General features: G+C 42.3%; 1 protein-coding gene and 1 non-coding gene across 4 annotated transcripts in view; one reads left to right on the forward strand and one right to left on the reverse strand.

Annotated features, from left to right (window-relative positions):
- Positions 1-20,298, forward strand: part of LOC127003377 (uncharacterized) — a 128,204-nt gene that overhangs the window by 56,210 nt on the left and 51,696 nt on the right. The window lies entirely within an intron of this gene.
- Trnav-cac (transfer RNA valine (anticodon CAC)) lies at positions 15,836-15,908 on the reverse strand. Its single transcript has one exon. It is a non-coding gene; the product is annotated as a tRNA-Val (tRNA).

The raw sequence follows: 20,298 nt of genomic DNA on the forward strand, positions 1-20,298 counted from the left end.
ATCCCTTTCTCCCGTTTTCATCGTATACTCTTCCATTCCTCATTCCCTCTTCCCTCCGTCCCTCTTCTTCCCCTCATCTTCTCCATCCCCTCGTGTAGTTATTCTTCCCTTCCTCTCCTTCCTCACGCTACAGCCCTTCCCTTTCTCCCCTCCTCATCGTATTCCCCTTCCCTTCCTCCTTCTCTCTTCCATATCCCTTCCCCTCTCATCCATTTTTTTCTCGTCAATACACATAATCACCACCGTTGTTTCCCCTTCCCCCTCTACACTTTTCCCTTTCCACCACCACCATATCTGCGTACTGTCTTCCCTCTTCCTCCTCCTCCTCTCCTCTCCTCTTCCCCCCTTCCCCCTCAAAAGAACGACTTAACATGAGGAATATTCTAATGTAATTTTCTGGCTGGCATATTTTCCGTGTGTTTTTTCCCGTGTGACACTGTTTTGCAGGAGTCATCAGCACACACACACACACACACACACACACACACACACACACACACACACACACACATTCAGGAGTCGGGTCCGGTCGTCCTCGGGTGGGTGCGGGTTGCCTCCCTTCCTAACGGAGTGTGTCTGCACGTTCCTATCTTATATGCATGACATTCTTACTTTTATTTTCGTGTGTGTGTGTGTGTGTGTGTGTGTGTGTGTGTGTGTGTGTGTGTGTGTGTGTGTGTGTGTGTGTGTGTGTTTGTATTTCTTGATGATATAGAACAAAACTTTATGGCGAATATAATAGAAGGGAGAGGGTACATTCATCCAGTCTTGCTCACATATATAAACTCTCTCTCTCTCTCTCTCTCTCTCTCTCTCTCTCTCTCTCTCTCTCTCTCTCTCTCTCTCTCTCTCTTGCACACCTGTTCATTATTAGCCTCAGGTGAACGACACTCGGGACAAAGTTACCTGATGCAGTGATTACCACGCTCAAACACACACACACACACACACACACACACACACACACACACACACACACACACACACACACACTTGAGCTCGCCCCAACACAAGTATTAGCCAACCCGAGTCTTTCCAACACAGTCATTACGAAGTTTAACAGAACACAGACAAACAGGTTAGTTAAATCCACGTGGAAAATTAGGTAATCCGTGAAAATTTGGGCATTAAGTGTGGCGGCGAGGACACACACACACACACACACACACACACACACACACACACACACACACACAATGGGAAGCTACTGATATTACCCTGACTCGCTTGGTTTGTGTGAGCGAAAACAGAAACTACGAGAGAGAGAGAGAGAGAGAGAGAGAGAGAGAGAGCGTGACTAAACTTAAGCACAAACCCTCTCGCTGTGAGCTTCTGGAGGAGTTGTTCTCTCAGTCTCTCTCGATCACATGCCACAACTCAGCCCCCAAACTTTGCCCCATTAATATAGAGTTAACTTCTCTCTCTCTCTCTCTCTCTCTCTCTCTCTCTCTCTCTCTCTCTCTCTCTCTCTCTCTCTCTCTCTCTCTCTCTCTCTCCGTTTCCCTTCTCAAGTTCGATTTTTATGGATCTTGGTTCGAGTCTGAAGGAGAAAAATGCTTGCTTACGTCCGTCCCTTGCTGTGTGTGTGTGTGTGTGTGTGTATGTGTGTGTGTGTGTGTGTGTGTAGAAGGTCTTATCTCCGCGTCTCTCATCAGTAATCATTAAGTCACGCCCAAAAATTCCGTTGTGATGGAAATAAGGTCCGTTTTCTTTTTTTACTCTTTTTTTGTGACCCAGTACGGAAAAATAATCTCTCTCTCTCTCTCTCTCTCTCTCTCTCTCTCTCTCTCTCTCTCTCTCTCTCTCTCTCTCTCTCTCTCTCTCTCTCACACACACACACACACACACACACAGGCGCCTGGAAACCTTAACAGACAACAAAGAGACGAATAGGAGGAGGAGGAGGAAGTGGACGTGGAGGAAGAGGAGGAGGAGGAGGAGGAGGAGGAAGAGGAGGAGGAGGAGCTTGGGATCAGAGTCAGGGCGGGCATGGCATCCGACAGGCCTTCAGACACACACGGACGAGACAAAAACAAATCACGGTCAGGACTGTTTGAGATTTATTAGCGAGGAGAACAACACTGGACGCTTGGGGTTCGATTGTATGTTTGTCGCTCGTGATTCTGTATTTTTTTTTCTAACACTTGTACCTCTGTTTTCTGTATAGGTGCTGGATCTCTTTCTCTATACCTCTGTCTGTCTGTTCGTCTGTGTCTTTTTCTGTGTATTTATGTATCTATGTATGTATGTATGTAGGGAATTGTTTTTTGTGTATTTCTGATTTTGTCTGAAAGATATTGTGCAGGACTGCAGTTTATACTTGTAATGAATATCTTTATTAATATGTATCTGCTATGCTGTAGTCAATAAACCATCTATCTATCTATCTATCTATCTGTGCTTGACTACATACCACTCTAACCATCACCTGTTTGAGGATAAAGAAGAGGAAACAGGACAGGAAGAGGAGCAAGAAAGACCATTAACTATAAGGACAAGAACAAAAAAATACAATACTATGAACAAAACAAACTAGGACAAGAAAGAGATAAATAAGAAAACAATAATAAAAAAAGAGGGATAGAAAGTGCACAGGAGCACGGGAGGAGTAATTAGAGGGTTAGATTGAGTGAGAGAATAGAGTGGGATGGAGGGAAATGTAGGAGGAAAGGGGAGGGGGGGGAGGGGGGGGAGGAGTGTGGGTGTCTGTCACGCCCCTCCAAGTTTAGCCTTTGCACTTTTTCTTCATTTTTTTCTTTTTACTTCAATCCTTCTTTTTTCCATTTTGTTTTCATTCCTATTTTCTTTTCTTTCCTTCCTATATTTCTTACCTCGTTTCTTCTTTTTTTTCGCACTGCTCCGATATCTCCTTAATTTGCTTCTTTCTCCTTCCTTCCTTCTTTTCTTCCTTCCTTCCTTCGTTCCAGTCTTCCACTTTACAGTTTATTTCCTTCAATTCTTCTCCATACTTTCTATTTCTCCTACCTTCGTTCCTTGCTTCCTTTTCGTTTTCCTTCCTTTCCCTTCATTTATCCTCTCTTTGTTCTTTTCCTCCTCTCTCCATTTCTAATTACTGTCTTTATTCCGACACTTCTCCTTTCTTCGTTTCCTTACTCTCTCATTTCTTCCTTTCCTCTCTTCCTCTCGACTTTCCTTATCTACCCTCCTGACTCCTTCCTTTCTTCCTTCCTTTCTCTTTCCTTGTTTGCTTCCCTTTAAATTTCACTATACGTTCCTTGTACAAATTGCTCTACGTCGAATGTGTATCTCCGTATTTACTTCTTTCTTTCCTTCTCTTCTCCACATTTCTTTGTTTTTTCTCTCATTCTTTTCATTAAGTTTCGTATATTCTTTATCAGTTTATCATTCTGTCATTTTACTCATTTATCATTTCATCTGTGCCTTGTATTTGCGTTTTTTCCTTCTCTTTTTTTTCTGTTATTTATTTATTTTTAGTTTTTGTCATTTAGTTTCATATTGTCATTTTCCATTTAATTTCATGTGGAGTGTATTTGCGTTTTTTCTTCACTTTTCTTTGTTCATTTATTTTTCTCATTTTATTTCATTCGCTTTCACATCTTCATTTATCATTTAGCTTCATCTGTCTCGTATTTTCGTTTTTCTTTTATTTTCCTCGTTGATTTATTTTTCATAGGTTTATTTTTCAATCATCATTTAGCTATTCATATGCCTTGTAACTAAGGTTTTCGTGTCTTTCTATCATTAATTTATTTTGTTATTTTTCAGTGTTTTATATATTTTCAGCAACTCATCATTATTCTTCGTTTTGGTCATTGCTTCATATATATTTTTCTAGCATGCATTTCCTTGTCATAATATCATAACAGAAAAGCGGCAATGGCATCTTCACGTAGCTGGTCAGAGTAACAGTACACGACCAGCCAAACAGAAACACACAAGCAACAGCAGACTAATCAAAACGGCGCAACACAACTGAAATACCCTAAAAAATAAAACATATACATCATCACCTTCGTAAACAAACCGCCTAAGTCATTATTTTTCTACTTTACAGGAAATCAGAAAAGAACTGTCATCATCTCATTTGGCTCAAGATTTAGGCAGAAATGAAAAGATCAATTCTAGAACACTCAAACCCTGAATGACGAAGGCAGTTATACAAAAATGGGCGTCACATGTTGAAAAATTGATGTAGGCAAAAACCTGGCAATCTCTGTAAAATGACTTAGGCGATTATTTTATGAGGGTGACGATATATAAGACCAATAGAGTATTTTCATCTGGTTCTTTCCTCTGACCAGCCCCCGATAACGATGCAAGATGGTGTCGCGGCAGTTACGAGGAACACAAACAGTTTTATTTTTTTTCATTCCTGGTCTTTGCTGTGTGTGTGTGTGTGTGTGTGTGTGTGTGTGTGTGTGAACTATATACTAGCGGGGAATGGGCGTTAACAAAGAGGACACAAACACATGCGAGGCGGCGGTTGTCCATTGTACTGCTAACTGGGCGACACTCACACCGGGGCCAAACGAAGCTTTTAATTGGCGTCTGGCGGACCGAGGGGAGCCGCTATCTTTACGGGCTACAAATGACGCGACAAGACTCCAACGGTTTACTCGTTACTGTTCTGGGTTGGTGTTCTCAGACGCTTCCTCCCCTCACATCAACTGTTTCCATAGGCCAGAAAGGAGATCAGTCGGGTTCAAATGAGTGTTTTTTTAAGTTCCTAGTACAGAAGAAGGGTCAGTCTACCACCAGAGTCATTGAACTAGCCCTGAAAATGCCCAACACTCCTGCAAAAGCCGTGTCAAATATGAGAGCTAAGGCGTCGAGGCGTTAAAGAATATTCGCTTTGTGTAATGCCAGGCACTCAGCCGCATACACACACACACACACACAGACAGGGATGGAGGATGTTTCTATAAAGCAGAAAACTTGTTCACCTTCGTTAGCAATGCACTGTAATGGGCCGCTGAGAACCGACGAGGCAGCGGCGACCACCGTGGCATGGCTGGGCGCCGCGCGTGGCCTAGAGGCGGCGCTACAGTCAAGCCTTCAGCGGGCGAGACGGGACTGGCAACAAGGCGTGACACAGAAGACGTACAGCTGATGTTGTGTATGTCTTTGTCTCATGATTATAATTATTAGTGAAAATAGAACAAGACGAAGAAAATCCGGCGCCATGCAAGTCTTTACAGCTTCACAGGGATAGAGTTTAGTACGACGTAACTCACCACAGAACATAATAATTAGTGAAAATAGAACAAGACGAAGAAAACCCGGCGCCATGCAAGTCTTTACAGCTTCAGAGGGATAGAGTTTAGTACGACGTAACTCACCACAGAACATAATAATTAGTGAAAATAGAACAAGACGAAGAAAACCCGGCGCCATGCAACTCTTTACAGCTTCAGAGAAAAAAAAGAATAAGACGCGACTCACCGCAGAACATTCCATCACATCCGACCCCATTTTAACACATATCATCCAGTTCTATCGCTTCTCATTTTAATTCAACACATTCCATCCCATCTCATTTAATTCTAACACATCCATTCCCATCCCTATCCCTTCCCATTTCATTCCAACATATCCAATCCCATCCCATCCCTTCCCATTTCATTCCAACACATCCAATCCCATCCCTATCCCTTCCCATTTCATTCCAACATATCCAATCCCATCCCATCCCTTCCCATTTCATTCCAACATATCCAATCCCATCCCATCCCTTCCCATTTCATTCCAACACATCCAATCCCATCCCTATCCCTTCCCATTTCATTCCAACATATCCAATCCCATCCCATCCCTTCCCATTTCATTCCAACACATCCAATCCCATCCCTATCCCTTCCCATTTCATTCCAACATATCCAATCCCATCCCATCCCTTCCCATTTCATTCCAACATATCCAATCCCATCCCATCCCTTCCCATTTCATTCCAACATATCCGATCCCATCCCATCCCTTCCCACTTCATTCCATCACATCCTATCCCATCCTATTCCATTCCAACACCTCTTATCTAATTCCATGGCATCCTATTTCATTCCAGCATATTCCATCCTATTCAATTCCAACACATTCCATCGAATCCAAATTTATTGAAAAAAATCCCATCCCATCCCAACGCTTTCAATCCCAACCAATCCCATCCTATTCCACTGCAACACGTGGCATAACATTCAACCCCCTCCTCTCGCTTCCCTTCCCCTACTCTTCCAACCCCAGCGCATCACATCACAGCAGGGGCGAGGGGCGTCAGGCGTCAGCAGGCAGGCGGGCGGGCGAGCGTGATCATAATTGTGTGAAGCGCTGACGTGATGGAGTCAATTGGTGATGGATTTGAACGCGCGCGCCATCCACAGTGGAATGCCAAAAGCGGCGCAAAAATGTGATTGCTAATAAAACGGGATAATGAAACACGCGCTGACACAATGACCGGGGATACAAAAGCTACTCAGACGGCAATAAAGTGACACCCGCGCGAGACAGGGGAAAAGCGCGGGGGTGAGCGGTTGGTGGGTCAGTGTCAATGTAGCTTGGAGAGAACCCGCTACCCGCGTCCGGTATGGCCACTCGTATTAGATAATGTGTTTGTTCTTGCCTCTGACCCGCTAGGCATTCCGCTACCCTCCACCCTCTCAGCAAACCGGTCGTAGTGTGGCCGTACCCTTAGGCCTATGCGGTACGCCGGGGAGTGTGTATGTAGCTCAGCGGTGAATGTTTTAGTGGAAAGGAGAATTATTTATGAGTGTGAGTCCTCGCGCTTCACGTCATGTTGTAATAAGGAAGTAAACAAGACGTATTTACTGTAGCTTATTTTTTTTTACTGTTTACTTTTCATCTTTTTTATTTTTACTCTCATCTCCTCTTTTTATTTTTTGTCTTATTTCCTTGCTTCAGTTTTTTTCTTCATCTTCCTTTTATTTATTTATTTTTCATCGTTTTTTTCACTCCATCTCATTTTCTTCTATGTTTTCTTTCTCTTTCTTTAACTATTCCTTCCATTCTTTCTCTTCTTCCTTTTTTCATTCGTCTCTCTTTTATCAATATTTATCATCCTTTCTGTTCTTTATTTCGCTCCTTCTTATATATTTCACTTTCTCCCTTTCTCTTATACTTTCTCTTTGTTTTTTATTCCTTCCATTCTTTACTTTTTTTTCCTTTATCAATATTTATCATCATTTCTGTTTTTTATTTAGTTCTTTTTTATATATTTCACTTTCTCACTCTATTATATTTTCTCTATTTTTCTTTTATTTCTTCCATTCTTTCCTTTTTTTTTCCTTTCTCAATATTTATCATCCTTTCTGTTCTTTATTTCGTCCTTTCTGATACATATTTTACTCTCTCTCTCTCTCTCTCTCTCTCTCTCTCTCTCTCTCTCTCTCTCTCTCTCTCTCTCTCTCTCTCTCTCTCTCTCTCTCTTATTCTTTCCATTCTTCACTTTTTTTTCCTTTTATCAACATTTATCATTCTTTCTGTACTGTATTTCGTCCTTTCTTATATATATTTTACCCTCTCTCTCTCTCTCTCTCTCTCTCTCTCTCTCTCTCTCTCTCTCTCTCTCTCTCTCTCTCTCTCTCTCTCTCTCTCTCTCTCTCTCTCTCTCTCTCTCTCTCTCTCTCTCTCTCTCTCTCTCTCTCTCTCTCTCTCTCTCTCTCTCTCTCTCTCCCTCTTCTCTAACCTCACTCTCCTCTCTTTCATCTTTCATTTCTCTCTCTCTCTCTCTCTCTCTCTCTCTCTCTCTCTCTCTCTCTCTCTCTCTCTCTCTCTCTCTCTCTCTCTCTCTCTCTCTCTCTCTTCTCGATCGGCTTTCTCTAACCTCATATCTCCCTCTCATTCTTCTTCCTTCTCTCATTCTTCCTTTCCTTCTCTTCCTCCTCGCTGGTAACCCTATTATTATATTTATTCGTTCCTCTTGCTCTTTCCAATCCCTTCCCCTCTCTCTCTTTAATTGTAACCTGTTCTCCTCTTCCTCCTCCTCCTCCTCCTCTTCCTCCTCCTCCTAATTCTCGTCTTCCTCTTCCTTCTTACTATAATTCAGTCGACCTTTATAATTCAAAAGTAGTGAGCTGTCGGCTTTCTACTATGGAACGTGGATGTGTCTGCGTGTCTGTCTGTGTGTATGTCTGTTCAAAGTTAGTCTCTCTCTCTCTCTCTCTCTCTCTCTCTCTCTCTCTCTCTCTCTCTCTCTCTCTCTCTCTCTCTCTCTCTCTCTCTCTCTCGAACACTCGTAACATGATGCACCCGTATGGAAAACAGAGCATATATTTTTTTTTATATACTTTACCCCGCTAGTTTTTATTGTCTGCTTTTTTGCCTCACTCAATTATCTCTATTTGATTATGCTCTATACCCATTATATTGTTTTTTTGTTTATAAAAGGTCAAACAAATGCTCAGTCCCAAACGACGATCTATGGACGAGAGAGAGTGAGGGAGAGAGGGAGAGAGGGTGAGAGGGGTAGGAAAAGGATAGACAGAGAGGGACAGGCAGGGGTTAGTTACATTCTCTTTTATCTGGGCTAATTGAATTAACCTCGATCAAAATTTTTCATATTTTTTTTTCTGCATGACGTGTATCCTTTAATGTTCGTGATTAATTTTACCTTAATGTCGGATTGTTATCGTCAGTGTTGAAAACGAAATATTGATGCTCCAGATTAGCCAACAGGGATGAGAGAGAGAATGAGAGAGAGAGAGAGAGAGAGAGAGAGAGAGAGAGAGAGAGAGAGAGAGAGAGAGAGTGTAGTTCCAAGCTTAAAAAAACAAAACGGGAAGGGTGCTGGCTGGCGATCGGGAGTCCAGTACGTGATCAGACCATGAGGGAACTACACACACACACACACACACACACACACACACACACACACATATCGAACCAAATGCCCCGTTACGTCACCACAACCACACGCAAGGAGACACACACGAGAGAAAATAACAACAACAACAAAAAAAAAACCCTCCATGAAAACCAAACTTGCAAACTCTACCGAATACCCTAACAAGACAGCTTTTCCTCCTGCCTTCAGTCCCTTTGTTGCGTGAGGTAAAGAGTTGGCAAAGTTTACTCCCGCGCTAGTGAACCAGATTTTACGTACGGATTATAAGGAGACCAAAAAAGGCAGAGGAAATGCACGTGGAAGTTCCTGAGTGCGTGGGATTCCTCATCTCTCCTCCCTATAGAATGGAGATGAGGAGGGAGGCCGCGTGTAGCTATAGTATATGCCATTAATTATATCTCTACCTTATTTTTTTTATTTGCCAACCCCTCTCCCATGCGACGGAAATGAGCACCGAGGCCATGCGGAACTACAGCGTATGTCCTTAACTTTCCCTTTATCTTTTCCTAGTCAAAATCGCTCCTTATACGATGGAGATAAGCGTCGAGGTTATGTGTGACTTTTGTGTACTTTTGTGTGTCTTTTGTGTACTTTTGTGTGACTTTTGTGTATTTTTGTGTGACTTTTGTGTACTTTTGTGTGATTTTTATGTACTTTTTCTTCTCTTGCTCCTCCTCCTCATCCTCGTCTTCCTCTTCCTTCTTACTATAATTCAGTCGACCTTTATAATCCAACAGTAAAGAGAAGAATACCTTTACCTTTACCCCTCCATCTATAAATCTGTCTAACCTACATTTAAGCCGTTCAATGGTATTCGCATCAACTATATAATCGGCTTAAGGTCTTCCAGTCATCCACTCTACCTTATTCGTGAACCAGTTATTACCTTTTATTCGGCAATCCTTCACTTTGTTTAAGCTCAAGGGCCATTGGGACGGAGATGAGCACTGAGGCCACGCGCAGGTAATAACGTATGCCGAACTTTACCTTTACCTCACTTTATATCGGTAGGGTCTGATTTTATTTTCCCTTTCTCACCAAGTATGTTTTCAGGGTTTGACTAAAAGAGATATCAAAGGTTCATATTATTTCCTTATTAGTCTGAGAAAGAATATTTTGCTACCTTGAAGTGGCGGAGGACAGGGTTAGATGGAGGAGACTCTTCGGGATAATAATGCTGCGGAAGAAGAAGAAGAAGAAGAAGAAGAAGAAGAAGAAGAAGAAGAAGAAGAAGAAGAAGAAGGAATATTTTGCTCCCTTAAACTTTACTTCACAAACATTTCACCTGCATTAGTTTTCCTCCTCGTTAAGTATGCCTTCGGATATATTAATGGGAATAATAAAGAAGGCTGATATCTTCTTGTTTATTCCTACACAAGCGCTACATTATACTGACAAACTAGATACCAAACAAATAATATTCAAGGTATAACATTTTTTTCCCTTTGAGCAAGTCTCCTGAAAAAATAAAGAGTGAAGATTTAAATTTTTCCTCCCTCTACGGACCACCGTTTCCGACAATCCCGCTCGCCCATAAAAAAGCGCTCCGGTAATGTCAAATCACAGCCTTTTATCTCCCCCGAGCGCCCTAACCCTCCTCGTTTGGGTCACACCTTTTTACATCGACGCAATATTCACGGGCTCAGACAGGGACGCTGAAGACTTTATGATTACTTTTTTTGTTTTGTTTTTTTCTAACGCGTCATGTGTGTGTATAGAGAGCCTTTGCACATAATGAGGAAAAAACGTTATACAGGGACGCTCAAGACTGAATGATTACTTTTTTATGTGTTTTTTTTTCCTAACGGGTACAGACCTTGAACGTGACAAAAAATTATGTATAGGTAAGTTATTCTGAAGTTTGTAAATATGAAAGTTTGCTTCACACGTCAATAGATTTATACAACCGAATATTTTTACCTCACCTTTATTACTTATCTTCCTCTCATAGACAGTCTGCAGCACATATTGTCTTTATAAAATTAAATCTTTACTTCTCTTTTTTTTTCTCGTACACAGTTGGCACCATGTTTTGTCTGTGTGTGTGTGTGTGTGTGTGTGTGTGTGTGTGTGTGTGTGTGTGTGTGTGTGTGTGTATGACTGTAATGGTTTCAGGACGCGATGCTGTTCCTCCCCCCCTTTTTTTTTTACATCCCATTCCTTTTTATTATTTTTTTCCCTGGCTGGCGTCGGAATCGTGTGCTCACTTCTATTTAATCTTCCAGGAAATACTGCGCGAGGGGGAGCCATTTTACTAAGCTCATAACAATTAGCATGATTTCGGGCGCTCAGGGTTTTCGTGTTAGTGTGTGTTTGTGCGGTATCCCTTTTTCCTCGCCTTTCCATCGCATCAACACACCGAGACCGACAAAACTATTTCTATCACGAAGTATTTATCAGATGGAGACCTTTCTTTGCCTTGCTTTACACCTTGTCTGTCCTTGTCACCTTGTCTACCTGAGCACCTTGCCTTAGTTCACGTCTAATACCAACGACTATGGTAAAAATGCAGGTGATGTACTTTAAATATACATAAAAACATACCTTACGTACACATATCCAATACACACACATCTCCAACCTACTCTGACCACACTTTTCAAACTTTTCTTGTTCTTTTGTGTAATCATTATATTGGAGACTTCATTATCTACCACAGAAAAAAAAGAGAAGTAAAGATTTAATTTTATAGACAATATGTGCTGCAGACTGTCTATGAGGGGAAAATAAATAATAGAGGTGAGGTTAAAATCATTCGGTTGTATAAATCTATTGACGTGTGAAGCAAATTTTCATATTTACAAATTTCAGAATAACTTACCTATACATAATTTTTTGTCACGTTCAAGGTCTGTACCCGTTAGGAAAAAAAAAAAAACATAAAAAAGTAATCATTCAGTCTTCAGCGTCCCTGTATAACGTTTTTTCGTCATTGTTAAGCCCTTGAACTGCCATCTTTACCGTAGAAAGATACACATTCATACATACAAACATACATACATACATACATACAAACTCTAACCTCAGGTGTATATACGCAGCAATTACCAGAGTTAGTCTCAAGTTATATTAGTTTCAGTGTCACCTCTTCTCCTTTTTTTTTTTTCCAATGAGTACAAACTTTATCAATTTCCTTGCCAAAGAGGAAGAGAGGGAAATCAATCAACTTCAAAGACAAAAAAAAAACCTCGTGTGTGTGTGTGTGTGTGTGTGTGTGTGTGTGTGTGTGTGTGTGTGTATTTCTGTATGTCTCTCTTTCTTTCCCTGTCTTCCTGTCTCTTTCTGTCTACCTGGGTGTGTATGTGTGTATCTATATACGTGTCAGTCTGTTTGTTTTACTGTCTTCCTGTCTTCCGTTCTCTCTATCTGCCCGTGTGTGTGTGCATGTGTGTTCGTACGTGGGCGCGTGGTTGTCTGTCTGTTTTAATGTTTTCCGTTCTTCTGTCTGTCTGGGTGTGTATATATGTATGTATCTATGTTTGTGCGTCTCTGTCTGTTTTCCTGTCTGTCTGTCATCCGTTCTTCCTATCTGCCCGTGTGTGTGTGTGTGTGTGTGTGTGTGTGTGTGAGTGTCTTTCTGTCTGCCTGTCTGTCTGTATATCTGTCTGCCTGTCTGTCCTCTGTTTCCTGTTTATCCCTGTTTTCCTGTCTTTGTCTTTCTTTCTCTCTGCCTGTGTATGTGTATATATGTGTAATGTGTATGTATCTATATATGTGAGGTCTGTCTGTCTGTTTTCCTGTCTGTCTGTCATCCGTTCTTCCTATCTGCCCGTGTGTGTGTGTGTATCTGTGTGTGTGTGTGTGTGTGTGTGTGTGTGTGGGTGGGTGGGTGGGTGGGTGCGTGAGTGCAGTAATTATAAAGCTCGTAAAAAGGATCGCTTCACGCCCCCGCCGGGTATCGTTGTTCCCGCCTCGCCCCGCCACGCTCCTGTACCGATGGGTTTTTCCCCCATTTCTTGTGTGGACGGCGCGCGATAATTGGTCCCGCGCTGTAATTAACGTCGTTCGCCGCTGCATCGCATTTAATTACTTCTGACGGAGGGAATCACTCGGCCAGAAGTTCAGACAAGCAGTGACGAACCAGTGAATAAATGAATGTGTCAAGCAGATTGGAAAAACGTCAAAGCGTCCCCCCCAAGCACAACACAAACTAGCAAACGAACGAACAGCCAAACAAACAAACAAATAAATCATAAATAACTTAACAAGCAAAACCACTGGTGTGAACAACAACATGCAACTACAATATTTTCCCGACCTGCTTCCCCCATTGATGCCTCGGCTCGTTGCTGCATGACTGACCTCCTGGCAGCGAGATTCCTTCCATCAGGAATAATTTGATGCGATGCCGCGGTGAACGTCGTTAATTACACATGCTTCAGTTAGGCGGGAGGACCTGAGGGGGTACTTTTATGATTCCCTGTAGATTGATTACGGCTTCCAGGTAAGACGCCCCTCTGTGTGTGTGTGTGTGTGTGTGTGTGTGTGTGTGTGTGTGTGTGTGTGTGTGTGTGTGTGTGTGTGTGTGTGTGTGTGTGTGTGTGTGTTTGTGTGTGTGTGTGTGTATGTGCCCAGCGCGTTACGGAGGTGAAAGTCTCTGGATTGAAGGCACACATTCCACTTACTCGCTCTAGTGGTCATATTAAAATGCTTTCTGCTTCAGTCACGCCTGTTCGGGGTATCAAAGTTAGAGAAGCAGCTCACGAAAGATAGATAACCCTTCCGGCTCCTGACATTCATACCTTTTACACTTCTGTCAGGAATGGCGTCAAATCAATTCGGCATTTTTAATATTCTATCGTTCCAACCTCTCCGTGATCCTGATGGCGCTACAGCCGTCGCCTCTGTCTGTAAAACTACACTCTCCGCTCAAACTTTGTCATTTCAACTCTAGATCATTCAGTACAAATTCCTCCTATTCCTCCTTTTTGTAGCGGGCTTTTTTTGTAGCGGGCTTTTTTTTTTCATTATTGTTTTTTTTTCTTCACGCCCTTGAACTATCTCCTTTTCTGTAAAAAAAAAAAAAAATCATAGACAGATTCATTGCAACACTAAAAGACGAAAACAGACACAGACACAGAGGTAGACGCAAACAGCTGGAGAACACACGGACACGGACAAACTAGAAGAAACGTTGGGTATATACAAACAGAAAGAGCGGCAGAAGAGGAGAAAGAGACAGGCACACATCAGCAAAGGACACAGAGACACACCAACAAGAACAAGGAGGAGAGAAGAGTGGAAACAAAGACAGAGGCGGAGACAACAGACACAAGACAGCACCACATAAGAGAGGTTGAGCTTTAAACAGAGTCCATTCCCAGGGTGATATTTTGAATTATTCGCCAGCGGTTCTCGTCACCAATATCTCTAATGGAGACTAAATTATTCAGGAACTCGAGACCTCCTCCTCCTCCTCTTCCTCTTCCTTTTCCTCCTCCTGAATTCGAAACAACGGAGTATTATTATCGTGAACCATATGGAGGAGGAAGAGGTGGTGGAGAAGGAGAAGGAAGAGGAGGAGCAGTGATGGAGTGGAGGAGATTGGAAGAGCAGGAAGAGGAGTAGAGAACAGAGAGAAGCAGGAGGAGAAATATAAAGAGGAGGAAATGGAGCAAGAGGAAAACGGGGAAGAAGAGGGAGACGAAGACAAAGACGAAGATGAAGAAGAAGGATGACAAACAAAGAGAAGGAGGAGGAGGAGGAGGAAGAAGAGCTTGAGAGGAAAGATATGGAAGCACAAGAGAAATAAAGTGGAGAGAAATATGAAGTGTGTGACAAAGAGAGAGACCGACGAAGCGAGTGAGTGAGTGAGTGAGTGAGCGAGTGAGTGATGAGGGATTAAGAAATATGTGAAAAGAACGGAAGATAAGTTAAACCACAGTGAAGGGAGATGATATAGATTTTTACATTGGAGGGACCGAAGTCAGAGGGGGGAGGGTAAGAAGGAGGAAGATGGTGGAGATAGATATGAATGATGAAAAAGATAAGTGAGGAAAGGAAAGGAAGGAAGGAAGGGAAGGAAGGAAGGAAGGAAGGAAGGAAGGAAGGAAGGAATAAAGGGAAGAAGGAAGAAAGGAAGAAAGAAAGAAAGAATGAAAGAAAGAAAGAAAGGAAGGAAGGAAGGAAGGAAGGAAGGAAGGAAGGAAGGAAAGAAAGAAGGACGGAAGGAAGGAAGGAAAACTAAAGGGAGTGTCCTAAAAAGTTAAGATTGGAGGGAAGGAGAACAAGGGTGGTAAAAGTAGATGAAAATATGAATGAAGGAATGAAGAAAGGAAGGAAGGCTGGAAGAAAAGAAGGAAACAGGAATTATGACGACACGAATGAAGGAAGATAGAGTGAATAAATTAAAGAGAAAATGAAGAAATGGAAGGAAACAATGCAGTAGTAGTAGTAGTAGTAATAATAATAATAATAATAATAATAATAATAATAATAATAATAATAATAATAATAATAATAATAATAATAATAATAATAATAATAATAATAATAATAATAATAATAATGAGGAATGACAAAAAGGGAAAGGAAAAGAAAAGATGAACAGCACAAAAACAACAACTGCACAACAACAACACCACCACCACCACCACCAACAACAACAACAACAACAACAACAAGGAAAAATAAATAGGAAAGAAATGAGAGAGAACCGACTGGAAAAAAAACGAATCTGGAAAAAAAAGGAAAAAACAAAAGACTGCAAGTGTGTGTGTGTGTGTGTGTGTGTGTGTGTGTGTGTGTGTGTGTGTGTGTGTGTGTGTGTGTGTGTGTGTAATTCACCTCTTGGTCTGCTGCGGGTCTCTCTCGAGACAGCCAGCCGTTCCCCTACGGAAGAGCACAGAGCTCATAGTACCGATCTTTGGGTAGGACTGAGACCACTCACACACAACACACCGCGACAACGAGGTCACAACTCCTTGCCTGACGTCGCGTACCTACTCACTGCTGGGTGAACAGGGGCTACACGTGAAAGAAGATAAACCCAACTTATCTTCACCCGGCCGGGGAATCGAACCCCGGTCCTTCTGGTTGTGAGCCAGACGCTCTACCCCTGAGCTACCGGGCTGTGTGTGTGTGTGTGTGTGTGTGTGTGTGTGTGTGTGTGTGTGTGTGTGTGTGTGTGTGTGTGTGTGTGTTTAACAAAAGCCACAACGACACACGCCGCATCTTTCTATGAGCTTTCCACGTTAAGTCTCGCATCTGAACTCGACACAAAAGCTCCTCCGCCACTGAGCAGCTTTAGGCCATTGACCGTACAATAAATATAAAGACTACGCCAAAGCTAATCCTCAGACTTATACTCATGAAATAGCTAATTGTTCTGTTCTTCCTTTGTGCTCTCTCTCTCTCTCTCTCTCTCTCTCTCTCTCTCTCTCTCTCTCTCTCTCTCTCTCTCTCTCTCTCTCTCTCTCTCTCTCTCTCTTGACCTTTCCTAATATTCTTTTCTCTTTCTTTATACTTCCCGTTTCCTCTTTTCTCTCTATTATTTCACTTATTTATTTCTCCCTTCCCTTTCCTCTCTCCTCCTTCCTTCTCCCTTCATCCTATCTTTCGTCCCCTTGTTTTCGGTCTTCCTTCGCCCTTGTTTTTCCCTTTCTCTTTCTCTCTCTTGTGTTTTCTCTCCCCTCTCCTCCTCCTTCCATCTTCCTTCCTCCTTCGCTCTCTTCCCCAGCCTTCCTTTATTTCCCTCCAGTGTTGTTTTCTCCAGGCCTCGCCTCCCTCCTTACCCTCCTGACACCTACCAAGAAAAACACCACAAGAACTATGAAAAAGATAGAGCGGAATAGGACAAAAGGAGAAAACAGGGAAAATAAACAAGGGCAAGAACCTCAATACGAAAATAAATATACGAACAAGATGAACAAGACAACGACGACGACGACGAAGAAGAAAAAGAAGAAGAAGAAGAGGAGGAAGAAGAAGAAGAAGAAGAAGAAGAAGAAGAAGAAGAAACAGAAGAAGAATAGGAAGAAGGCGATGAAGAAGAAGAAGAAGAAAAAGAAGAAGTAGAAAAATAAGAAGAAAAATAAGAAGGAAAAGAAGAAGAAGAGCAAGAAGGCGGAGAAGAAGAAGAAGAAGCAGAAGAAGCAAAAGAAGAAGAAAACGAAGAAGAAAAAGAAGAAAAGAGGAAGAATCACACTTTTTTTCATAATTAAATGGGTGAGTCTGAGGCGGCGGCGGTGGTGGTGGCGATGGTGGTGATGGCAGCGGAGAAGGAGTGAGTGGCTGAGTGGATTAGAGACATCAAGTGCAGAGGAGCAGGTTACAGAAGGTCTTCGGTTCGATCCCCTTTGTAAGTCCACTTTCCTCGCGGCCGTGTAAGCCCCCTTCCCAGCCCTCAGCAAGTCCCTCTTCCGCTCCCTCCTTCTTTCCCTCCTCCCCTTCCGCCCCCCTTTCCGCCTTCCCACTCACAGTAAGCCTCTTTTTTACAGCAGCAGGATGACGAAGAGAAGGAAGGAGGAGGAGGAGGAGGAGGAGGAGGAGGAGGAGCAGGAGGACGAGGAGGAGGAGGGGGAGGACGATAGGAGGAAGGGATGGAAAAGGAGGAGTGAGAAGAGAACAGGTTTGTGTGGAGGCATCTCTCTCTCTCTCTCTCTCTCTCTCTCTCTCTCTCTCTCTCTCTCTCTCTCTCTCTCTCTCTCTCTCTCTCTCTCTCTCTCTCTCTTACACCCACACCCACACACACCCACACACACAGGTAAGTAAAACATCACCATTATCCTGGGCGTACGTGGGAGTGTATCAAAACTTTCTTCCTCAGCCAGTTTCGTTATGTGAAAGAAGAGCAGCGAGAAAAAGGAAAGACGTCTTGACACTGTTCCCAGACACTGATGCTCTTAGAAGGCGGTAATGATCTTGAGTGTGGGAGAGAGGCTTAACTCTAGGAGCGAGAGAGAGAGAGAGAGAGAGAGAGAGAGAGAGAGAGAGAGAGAGAGAGAGAGAGGAAAATAGAAAGACACACAGAGAGAAAACAAGAAAATGAAAAACAAAATAAAAATAAAAATAAAAAAGGAGAAAGTGAGAAAGAATGAAAACAAGAAAGAAAAAGGGAAGGAAAAATGAAAAAGAAAGAAAAGAGAAAGAAATTGAGAGAAAAAGAAATGAGAGAAATAAAGAAAAAATGAAAGAAAAAATTAAAGAGAGAGAGAGAGAGAGAGTTAGTATGGGCACTAGGGACGGTTCAGCCACACTCCATCACAACTCGACACTCGCATCGCCGCGGAAAATAAACGTTGCTGGGTCGGCCAGGAAAAATAGACTAATGTCCAGGAACCGAAATACATCAACGAGATACGAGTAAAAATGAATAGAGAGCAAGTTCCGGAAAAGGGAGAGGAGGGAGAGGGGAGGGAGAGGGAGAGAGGAGAGAGAGGGAGAGGGAGAGGGGCCAATATGCTAATCGTGGCAGGAAATCAGACTGCAAGAGTATTGAAATAGGAGGCTCAGCGGACTAAAACCAAAGATATCTGTGCAAATACGACATGTTTTTTTACGTTAATCACCATATTTTTGTCACCGGTACATGTAGAAGAGAGAGAGTAGTAGTGGTAATGGTAGTAGTAGTAGTAGTAGTAGTAGTAGTAGTAGTAGTAGTAGTAGTAGTAGTAGTAGTAGCAAAATTATTATTATTATTATTAGTAGTAGTAGTGGTAACATTAGTCGTATAGCAGTTAAAAAATGTACGAACGAGAGGAAAGCATTGATAACACACACACACACACACACACACACACACACACACACACACACACACACACACACACACCTGATATGCCGCTGGACTGGCCTGAACAGTGGTACGCGTCGCCCCAAAACTAATAATACATCACGCGACGCATCAGAACGTTCGGAACCTATTTATACGGCGCTGTGCAGTGTCAGTTCCAATTAATTACGTGTGTTTGGGTGCTCGTGAGTGTGTTAATTACTTCCCGTCACTGTCCTGGGCGCTCTATGATTCCGCAGCGATGAACAATGCAAAGACTTGGCTGATACTTTCCTGCCTGTGTCTTCCTTTCTCCCACCTTCATCTCTCTTTCATTTCTACTACTTTCTTACCTGTATCTTCGTTTCTTCCTCCTCTCTCTCTTATAGCTTGTACATTTCTCCTCGCATCCTAGTCTCCTCCTTTCATTTCTCTCTTATGATTAGTACTTTCCTGCCCCTCTCAATCCTTTTTATCCTTCATCTCTCTCTCTCTCTCTCTTACCTGTATCTTCGTTTTTTTTCCACTCTCTCTTATAGCTTGTACATTCCTCCTTGCATCCTAGTCTCCTCCTTTCATTTCTCCCTTATAATTAGTACTTTCCTGCCTCTCTCTATTCTTTTTATCCTTCATCTCTCTCCCATAACTACTTCTTTCTTCCCTGTATCTTCGTTTCTTCCTCCACTCTCTTATAGCTTGTACATTCCTCCTTGCATCTTTCTCTCCTGTCAATTATCTCTTCTAATTTATACTTTCCTACCTCTCTCTATCCTTTTTATCCTTCATCTCTCTCAAAGCTACTAATTTCTTACCTGTATCTTCCTTTCTTTCCACGCTCTCTTATATTGCTTGTAAATTCCTCCCTGCTTCCTACTCTCCTCATTTTATTTCTCTCTTCTAATTTGGACTCTCCTGCCTCTCTCTATCCTTTTCAACCTTCATCTCTCTCCCATAACTACTACTTTCTTCCCTGTATCTTCGTTTCTACCTCCTCTTTCTCTTATAGCTTGTACATTCCTCCTCGCATATTTGTCCCCTCCTTTCATTTCTCTCTTATAATTAGTACTTTCCTGCCCCTCTCTATTCTTTTTATCCTCCTCCTCCCTCATTTCTACTTTCTTACCGTGTCTTCCTTTCTTCCTCCTCTCTCTTATAGCTTGTACATTCCTCCTTGCTTCTTTCTTTCCTACTTTCATTTCTCTCTTATAATCAGTACTTTCCTGCCCCTCTCTATTCTTTTTATCCTTCACCTCTCTCTCATAGCTCCTACTTTCTTATTTGTATCTTCCTTTCTTTCCACTATCTCTCTTATAGCTTGTACTTTCCTCCTTGTTTATTTCTCACCTCCTTTCATTTCTCTCTTATAATTAGCGCTCTCCTGCCTCTCTCTATTCTTTTTATCCTTCATCTCTCTCCCATGGTTACTATTTTCTTATCTGTATCTTCCTTTCTTTCCACTCTCTCTTATATCTTGAACATACCTCCCTGCATCTTTCTCTCTTCCTTTCATATCTCTCTTCTAATTAGTGCTTTCCTGCCCTCTCTATCCTTTTTTCCCTTGTCTCTCTCACATAGACGACTTTCTTGGCTATTTTTTCTCCATTCATCTTTCTCGTACCTTAAACCCTCTTGGCTCTATTTGTCTTTTTACCTCATCTCTTTCTAGCTAACATTTTTGTGTCTCTATCTAATCCTTCTTCCCCTTTCATCTCTCCTCCATAGCTAGTCTGTATCTTCCTCTTCCCCCTTG

This window comes from Eriocheir sinensis, chromosome 25, assembly GCF_024679095.1.
Source record: "Eriocheir sinensis breed Jianghai 21 chromosome 25, ASM2467909v1, whole genome shotgun sequence".
Taxonomy (NCBI): domain Eukaryota; kingdom Metazoa; phylum Arthropoda; class Malacostraca; order Decapoda; family Varunidae; genus Eriocheir; species Eriocheir sinensis.